Source organism: Arachis duranensis, chromosome 10, assembly GCF_000817695.3.
Source record: "Arachis duranensis cultivar V14167 chromosome 10, aradu.V14167.gnm2.J7QH, whole genome shotgun sequence".
NCBI lineage: Eukaryota > Viridiplantae > Streptophyta > Magnoliopsida > Fabales > Fabaceae > Arachis > Arachis duranensis.
Genome location: NC_029781.3, coordinates 23,848,527 through 23,859,000, shown reverse-complemented (window position 1 = coordinate 23,859,000; position 10,474 = coordinate 23,848,527).

Genomic DNA, 10,474 nt, shown 5'->3' with positions numbered 1-10,474 from the left:
TTTTCTAGAAGAAATTTGATAATTTTATAATATTTTTATTGCTATCTACTTTTTAATCGTTTGCACATAAATCCTATATATGTTTTAGTAAATAAAGTATAAATTGTTGCTGGCTGCTACAATTTATTGACCACTTTTAGTTTTACATAAAAAATATTGATCATTTTTAACCATGAAAATTTTGAGTCTTAATAAAATTAATCATAAAAAAAAAAAACTAAACTAACATTATACCCGAAAAAATTGAGTTCTCATTAACAAAAATACTCGATAGTTATATTTGTATTAAATCCCGTAAAAAAAAAAACATTAAATATTTAAATTATCTCTACTATCATCATCTTCAACTTCTTAAAATTCTCAACCCAACTCAAATTAACAATAATCAAAACCGTTGGAACCCCAGCATATTGGGTTTTCTTATGTTATGTTTATGGTAAGGCTAATTCCTTTCAACGCATTGGTAGTTGTGTTGAGACTCTTTGCTTTTTAGTTCTCACCGAGAATGCGGTATGTGAAGAGCGAGTTTACTGGGCTCGTTTTCCAGAATGAATAAGAAGGTTGAATCTACCTTAACATCTTTTTTGGTTGGTTAATAGCTACTGATGATTGTCTTTGGTATAATTCTTACGATGTAATTAGTTTCAGGGATGAGAATCTTAAACTTCCTAACAACATTGTGAAAAAAGAAGAAACTGATGAAGAACAAAATAGAAAACTCAAAAGGTAAGAATTTATATAGCATAAAAACTGAACCAAATAATTTGGGATGATTTTTTTTCTTTCAGTTTCTCTCTCTTTAAGCTTAACCCATTTCTAATTTCTTTTCTATGTTTTTTCAACTCTTTCTTATTAGCAGCGGTTTTCTTTGTGACTTTGATTTTTAGTGAAAGGAAGTTTAGGGTCATGGAGATTTAGGGTTTGAAAAAGAGATGGTGATGGTAATTTTGATTATTGCCAATACAATTAGGTTGAGAATTTTAAGAGATTGAAGATGATGGTAAGGTACTTTATTAGGAATTTAAAAAAGGCTGTGAAGTGTCATGAGCAAGTTGGTGAGGCCGAATCAGTGCAGTTTTGTTCCTGGTAGACAGAGCTCCGACAACATCATCATCACTCAAGAAGTCATTCACTCTATGAGAAATAAAAAAGGGGGGAAGGGCTGGTTGGCCATCAAAATCGACCTGGAAAAAGCTTATGATCGTCTTAAATGGAGCTTTATCAAGGAAACCCTCTTGAATATCGGTTTTCCTTCAAACCTCATTAATCTAATCATGTCCTGTATCTCGACGGCCAGAATGAGAGTCCTTTGGAATGGGGAGGAGCTCGAGGAATTCTCCCCTACTAGAGGCATCAGACAAGGAAACCCTATCTCCCCCTATATCTTTGTTCTCTGCATTGAAAGACTCTCCCAACTCATCAATACAGCTGTAGATCAAGACATTTGGAAGCCTATCCGCCTAAAAAAGGATGGGCCGCCTATCTCCCATCTATGCTTTGCGGATGATATTATTCTTTTTGCGGAAGCCAAAGTTGATCAAGCCAACATCATTAATAAGTGTCTCGAAGCCTTCTGCCAAAGCTCAGGCCAGAATGTTAGCAAGGAGAAAACTAGAATCTTCTTCTCAAAAAATGTGGGGCACACGGTCCGAGCAGAGATAAGCAGTGTCTTACAGTTTACCAGAACCGATGATCTAGGGAAGTATTTAGGTGTACCCGTTCTTCACTCAAAAGTAACTAAACATACCTTTGAAGGCATCATCACCAAACTCCATGCAAGATTAAACTCTTGGAAAGCTTCTTCTCTCTCCCTGGCTGGGAGAACAACCTTGGTGAGATCTGTCCTTGCTTCAATGCCTTTGTACAATATGCAAACTGCTATTTTATCTGCTGCTACTTGTAATACTATTGATCGTCTTTGCAGGGATTTTATCTGGGGCGACACAGATAAAAAAAAAGGGTCCACCTTCTTAATTGGAAGAAGATCTGTGAGCCGAAACACTCGGGCGGATTGGGCATCAGACATGCAAGCCATAGTAATCAAGCCTTTATGATGAAGGCCGGGTGGGGACTGATAGCTAAAAAGGACGACCTTTGGGCTAGAGTCCTCCGTTCCAAGTACGGCTGCGGCAATGACATTATGCCCATAGTGAAGAAAAAGAGAAGCAATTCAAACCTTTGGAGGGGCATTTGTAGTTCTTGGAAAAATGTTGAACGTAATTGCATTTGGAGAATTGGAGATGGATCTCAAATTCACTTCTGGGATCACCACTGGGTCCCTGGTGTAGGACGTTTACGCGACAGTACAACTCAGGTAAGTAGCAGTTTTAATGCATCTGAATTGCTGATGGATTTCTGTGATATTTCAGGGCAATGGGATGTGGGAAAGCTGCAAGGGATGTTGCCAGAGGATATAATCAAAAGAATCATTGCCATCTCTCCCCCTTCGCCTTGGAAAGAAGCCGATCACATAGCCTGGGCACCTTCATCAGATGGGACTTTTAGCACCAAGACGGCCTACCAGGTGACCATGGAGGAACATCACAATCAAAACCAGAGCTTCCGGTTGATTTGGAATTGGAAGGGCCCTGAGCGAATCAAAACCTTCCTGTGGCTGGTGAATCACAACGCAATCCTAACAAACTCAGAAAGGAAGCGGAGACATTTAACCAATGACGACTCTTGCCCAAGATGCCGAAGTCATGAAGAATCAGCTATCCATGTACTTCGAAACTGTTTCTATGCAAAAAGCATTTGACAAAAGCTTGTCCCTATAGATGGGATTAACTATTTCTTCAATACTAATCTGAATGAGTGGTTGATTCAAAACCTGATGGCAAAGAACACTTGGAGCTGCAGATTCGGAGTAGCATTGTCAACCATTTGGTATCTTCGAAACAAGCTTGTTTTTAACGGTGAGTCGGTTCTTGTCACAACAGCGGTTAACCAGATTCGAGCGCGATCAGAGGAGTTTGGTAAAGTGACCGGAAGCAGCTTTAAATTGCGGAACACCCAAAATTCTGGCGACAGCCTTATAACTTGGTCGCGTCCTGAGGAGGGCTGTATTAAGGTTAATGTTGATGGTTCCTGGTTTAGCCATAGAAACAATGCTGCTTGTGGCGGTGTCTTTAGGGATGCGATGGGGAGATTTTTGAAGGGGTTCTCCTGCAACCTGGGAAGCTGCTCAATTATGCATGCGGAATTATGGGCAATCATCCATGGACTTAATATTGCTACAACTAACGGTTATCATAATCTCCTGGTGGAATCTGACTCAGCTGCTGCCATAAACCTTATTAATCGCGGCTGCCCCCCAACTCACCCATGTGCTCCACTGATCCAAGATATCCGTATTTTGGTGGCTCGTGTTCGGAAAATTACTTGGATACACTCACTCCGGGAAGCTAACTCCGTGGCGGATCTCCTTGCTAAGAAGGGACAAGAGCTTCCGATTGGTTTACATCTGTTTGAGGAAGCACCTCCTTGTATTAGTCTTGCTCTTCTTTGGGACGGTTTTGGAACCATCAGGTTAAGGGGTCCTAAGCTATTACTCCCCTCTTACTGATTGGCTCCTTTCTTGTTTCGGGGTCTTTGACCCCCTTTTGATCACCAAAAAAAAATGATTTTTTTTATCGAAGTTAACATAATTATAATAATTAAATATTTTTGTCAAATAATTTATTTTTTATGAATGTAATAGTTTAATTTTTTATGGTCAATTTTGTCAATATTTAAATTTTTATAGTAAAAATAGATATTTATTCTTAAAAAAATTACTCACTGTAGTTTACTACCAAGCAACTAAAATGGTTCATTCCAATGTAATTTAGGAAAGACTTTAAAGACTAAGATGATACAACCAATGGGATTTATGTATAATTATTTCTAAAATAGTCTCTTCGAATTACTTATATATAATTATTTTTAAATTAATAAATTTTAATTTTTAAAATTTTTGGTCTATTTATCTTAAATTTAATTATTTATATATACAAATTTTGTTTGTGTATTTTAAAATTCTAAATTATAAATTAATTTTGAAAAGGTACTATTTAAAAAAACAAATTTAAAATAAAGGAATCTATATTTATTTTTAAACATGTAAGATATGAATTTAATTTAATTTGTAGATACAATATTTATGATTTTTTTTATAATGAAAAAGAAAATGACTAGCATTATTTAAAGAGATAGAAGAACTCTTATTTAACATAAATTTTTTCACATAATAATTAAAAATATTTGTATAAATTATAAAGATAACACATTATAATAACTTGCATGCAATGCGAATCAAATAATTTTTTTTTTAATTATGCAATGACCTATTAGATTTAATTGTTATTATTATAGTTTATACATCATATTTGATCTATATAGGAATTATAGGTTAATAATTAAATAAAATTATTTCTTATGATATTTTAGAATTAATAAATAAAATTATCTTTTAGTATATATTTTATTATTTATTTTTTTTTATTTATTATATATTTTTAATAATATTTTATTATTCTGATTAATAAAAATTTATAAGACATTAACTTTTGAAAAAATTTAAATTATTCGAAGGGACTATTTTAAAATTTTTAGGAATAACTATTTTAAAATTTTTAGCCAGTCGTTACTAATGATTAACGAAGCTAAAACGGATTATATTATCTAATAAAAATAAATATTAAAAATTATTTTATATATTTTAAAATTTAAAACACTAAAATATTCAATTTTAAAAATTTTAAGAATTATTTTGGATAATTACTATATAAAAAATATTAAGTTGGGGTGCTGATGAGTTTTGACTCTAAAAAGAATCAGAAGCAACCCATAGTAATGTATGTTCGTCCAAATTAGATTGAAATAGACTCTGAGCTAATAGTAAATAGGTGGGGAAGGGTTGGAATTGTTTCACATGCAATTAGGTTAGCTATGGATATTAGGTTCTATAGACTTAGATAACAACAATTGGCTAATACTATGGGCTAGCTAGTGACCAATGCATGTTCTTGGCTCTTGTCATTGATTTTAATTTCACTACTTTGTGGTGTTTTCCATAAGCTGTTTCTTTCTTTCAAGACGCATCATCAATGTATTCAAACTCCTTTAATTTTCTTCAATTCTATTTGTTGCTACCGCCACCCTTTTTGCCTGCCTCTAAGCAGCGACTTTGAATTCCAAGATTCTTGTGATAGATAAAGATTTGTAAAAAATAAATTCATAGATATAAAATATTTGTTCAAAATATACTTGTTAGAATCAGACTGATTTATTCAAGTCGGATTGAAAAATCGATAAATTGGCCACAAAATTAATTTGAGTGATTTGTCTGACCATATAAAGAAACAAACTGGTGAGACTCGGTTTTAATCGGTCAATTTAACGTTAGTCAAAATTTGCGAATTGGTGGGTTAAAAACTCGGATTGATTCGAAGTTCTGTTTTTTGGCTCCCTACCTAAAATGGCGTTTTTTGCTATTTTTCTTTTTTTAAAAAATCCTAAAAGATAAAATACTTTGTTCGAAGTCAAGCCCCATTCTCCTAAAATCATCCCCACTTGAGACCTGACCCTTTCTCAATTTCACTCGGTGAGTCAGAGAGGCTCACACTATTGGCCACTGCCACTATACCATTGCACAATTGTTGCGATGTTGCCAACTACTCTACCTCATCTCGTCAGCTCCTATGCATCTCCTTCACTTGCTCGTCGCCTCCTATGTGTCTGTCGTTGCCGCATCTCTCATTGTCTTTGTCGTCTTCTTCGTGTGTGTATGGATTTTAGTTTGTAAACGGAAGTTTGTACAAAATTGATTTTAAAAAAAAGTAAGTTTGGATTAACGTGATTTATATTTGACAATCTTTATATCAAAATTAATTATAGTAAAATAAATATGGTTTGAATTATACTACTCAAAATATTTTTAGATGAAAAATTACTAAAAGAGACATTCATCTAAATCATTTTTTTTATATACATAATTTTATAATATCAAATAAAAAGAAAATATTCTATAATTTTTCTAGTACTTTCAGTACTCTTTAATTTAGTATTATTTTAGACTATAAATTTTTATTATTTATGACTCTATTATTATTTATAATTAATTTTTTATTTATTTGTCCTTTTTTTATAGGATCATAATTTATATTATACAAAATTTTGATAATAAACATAGTATATAATAATTACAATTATAAATATTACAAAGTCAGAATGAATAGATAAAATTAATACAAAACAAAAATAGAGTACATCAAAGAATAGAAAAAATAATAAGAAATTATAAAAATTTCATAAAACCAACAACATATATCATATGAACAAAAAATTACAATAAAATCAAATAAAAAATAAAAAATTTCATACACAACATAAATACAATGCAGAAAAAGATAGAAAGAAAGAATTTATATGAACAAAAAAAATAAAAATATCATAAAAAAGGTCAACTACATTTGTCATATGAATAAAAGAGCATTACACAAATAATATAAAAATATTTATCATATAAATAAAAAATATAATAAAAATATAAATAAAAAATACAATAAAAAATATAAAAATTAAAATATAAAAATGAGTATTAAATATAATAAAAATTAAAATATTCAATTTGCTGGTAATTGAAATAAATCTGAACTATTTTGATGAAAAAAGGTTGTAATTAAGAATTATGAAGAAGTAGGAAGAACTATAAAGAATTAATTCTTTTTATAGAAGAAAATGGAAGGTATGGTTGGTAAAAAATAAATAAATTTTTCATCTAATTTTTCAAAGGTGATCACCAACCATGAATCGTGAAACGCAGAAGCTACAAATTTTAGCTTCTCCTGAACGTGTGTTCAAAGGCAGAATCATTTCTACGTTTAGAAAAACAAAAATTGCCAAACATAAAAGTGAAACTTTCAAAAAGCTCAAACACACTTCTATCCTCTCCATTGTGGTTGCCAAACACACCCTTCGTTTTCTTTGTTGTTGTCGTTGCCGTGCTTGGTCTTCGGTCTCCCTCTTTTTTGTCCGCATGCTACAAAGTGCAAACTGCATCAGGTATATTTTTTAATTTTTTAAGTTATTCTGTTAGTGGGTTATAATTTGATTAACTGAATAATTGATTAATGATATTGATTAACTAAATTTGTTGATTCTTGATTGTTGTTGATTATATCTGGTTGATTATAATTTATTGATTTCTGGAAGATTATTCAATTTTTTATCTTATAATGTAATATATTGTTGTATATATATTGTTATGTATATATTATTGCTGTTGTATATATGTTTTATTAGTACTTTTATTGTATCAAATTAAAATACTAATGTAATAATACTGACAAATTTTATGTTTATTTTTGTATTATTTATTTTTAGAATTTGAGATTTAATTTTTATTAAAATGTTAATGAAGATATATATTTTAAAATTTAATTTTAAATTTTGACTATGTTATATTTTTTTATTACCGAGTCAATTAGTTAAACCAATAATTCAGATTATCGGTTTAGTTCTTACAAGCAATTATGAATCAAAATGTGAGAGTGGACGTTAAAAGTAAAAATGAGTTTAAAGACAAAAGAGGGACTAATTAACAGAAATAATGGTTAAGATAAAAAAATAATATATCTATTAATTAACAGAAAAAATGTAATTAAGGGACTAATTTTTAACTAGTTAATAGTAATTAATGTCTTTTTATATATAATTATTCTAAACATAATTAAAATTATTAGTTTTTTTTCTACGTATACATCATTATAATTTCAAATTATAAATATATCGATATCAAACAAAATATATGAGACAACACTTACAGCTTATATAAAGATATAAAGAGCTGCGGGTTTGAAGGTTGCTATAGTGATCCGTGGTTTATTCTTTTAGTTATTCTCTTATAATTAATTTCAATGCTTTTTTCTGTGAGTTGTGTTATATACCTACTTACCTGGTGAAATGCTGTATGTATAATGAGTGAGTTATTTCGATGTGATCGATTTGGCAGGTGTATTTTGAGTTGTAATTGTTGCGATGTTACAAATTTATATAACTTTTGTTCTGTCCTTAATGACAATACCAAAATAAATGGGTCACTGAGTTATTGGTACTTAAGGTCGAGCTTTTTTACAAAATATCTTAAAAAATTTCAATCAAAACCATAGCCATAAATATGCACATGATCATTGCCATTACATGGGATGGTGTAGTACTTGTGAGTGTGTTGTAATAGGTGGGGTGGGAGAATCTTGATGGCTATATCGAAACGTGATCTCTGTGACCTTAGGTATCATGATGTACTTTGTGCTGGTAAAGATTTTTTTATGTGGGATATTTAAATAATATTTTTTTATTCTTTATTTATAAAATGTGTACTTTTTTTATAATACTAAAATAATCAATGTATTAGTTTCTTTTTACTAAAATATCTGTTTTAAGATAATACTTAAAACTAAAGTAATTTGAATCTAGACTTAAAATTTAGACTGCTATAAATAAAAGTTTCAATTTGTTTTTCAAAGAGACCAAGTTGTTCGAAGTCTTTAAGTGGATGATGGCAGAGAATTTTTATGAAAAATTTTAATATTTAAGTTAGCAAGAATTTTAGATAAATTTAAGTAAATTAAAATTAAAAAATATTTAAAATTGATAGAATATTTATAAAAAAAGTGATGATTTTGAGCATTATTTTTGTATTTCTACATTTATAGTAGTGGGTGATTTTTTTTAATTTTTAGAAAAGTTATCTCATATTGTAATAGATGATAGTCTTGTAGATTGCATATGAAGTAGTTGGGTGATAACGGATGAGGCACTAGTTGCTGCACAAGTCAGGTACAGTCCAACACGGACAATGAAATCGTATCGATGCTCCAAACAAAGTCGGGTTGACAGATCCAGATTGAATCTACAGGTTTAATGAGTTTTTTTAGGATGATCCAATTTTGTTGAGTCTTTAGACTTGAACTATTTTAATTAGAGTATGAACAATATCTTTTAATAAAAACAACAATGATAATATATTTGTTGTTATAATAAATTTTATTTATTTTTAATATTTTATAATTAATTATTAAATATATAAAAAAACTTAAATTAATTTTTTGTAATTATTTGAATCAATCAAATAATTATTGTAATATATATAAATTACAATAATTATTAAAAATATTTTGGATAAATAAAGAAAAGAAGAATGTCAATTAGAGATTTTTTTAACTCGTATGTTAAAAATATATATCACATATGATTAATTCCGTGCAGAGGCTTTGACTAGTATATATATACCAGTGCAAAATAGAAAACGAAAAACCTCTACATTTTAAAATAATCCTCTATTTAGATAAAATAGTATATTAAAACTAAATATTTAAAGGCCTGAATACATTCATGTTCAATAATCAATATACAGTTTTATTTAAACCGAAAATTATTTTGAATTAAATTGAATGAACTTTTTTTCACACACTCTTTTTTTTTTTCATCTACTCATGTTGAAAAAGCAATTTAGTATTATTGTAAGTAAGAAACGTTGAGAGTATACGTAAAGCAAGTATAGGAGAGAAAGAGTGAATGAGAAACATACATTCCCTCTTGGCAACATTCTCAATTACATTTTAGTCGTTAGATATACACCAAATTCCATTAATTAATGGAGGAATAATTCTGATTTCACGAATTGGAAAAATAAAATATCACCTCTTGTTGAGCACTTAATTACGAATGCAATAATTATTCTTAGACCTATTTATTTAAAGTTGCTTGTGTTAATTCAATTACTCTGATTGACATTATAAGCGGGCCAAATCGCTATAGTAAATTTTGCTTTTTGTCTCCAATTAATCATGTTGGAAATTGCCTTTGATCCAACATCATATAACAAAGCATATACTGAAAATTAATTTCTTCTCATGAACTAATTATTTTTTATAACTCCGCCTATGTTACACTTGCGGTACATAGCCGGTCCCAAGCTCGGGTAAAGGAGGAGGGTTGTGTTAGGTCTTCGGTAACCAACGTAAAAATATAGCCGAACCCCCCATGACATGAATCAAAGACATTATTGCGTTAAAACTAGGTCGTTACCCGGAAGTAACGCGCCGTATGGCTCGAGTACGGTGTCAAAGCAAGAGCCGCTACATCGGTGCCCGGATGTAGTGTTAAATGAGTAAGGGTTCTCGCGTTTTCGTGAACGGACGAGGGTAAATAAGCTAGTTCACAAAGGAAAAGGTAAAGGTCGAAGCGACAAAAGGTTGAGATTTGGGACATGGAACATAGGCACTCTAACAAGAAAGTCCATGGAGGTGGTGGATACCATGACAATGAGGAAGATTAACATTATGTGCCTACAAGAAACGAAATGGGTTGGTGCAAAGGCTAGGGAGTTGGATTCTTCTGGTTTCAAACTTTGGTATACAGGAAAGGTGAAGAATAGGAATGGAGTTGGAATAATTGTGGATAAGCAGTGGAAGAAGGACGTAGTGGATGT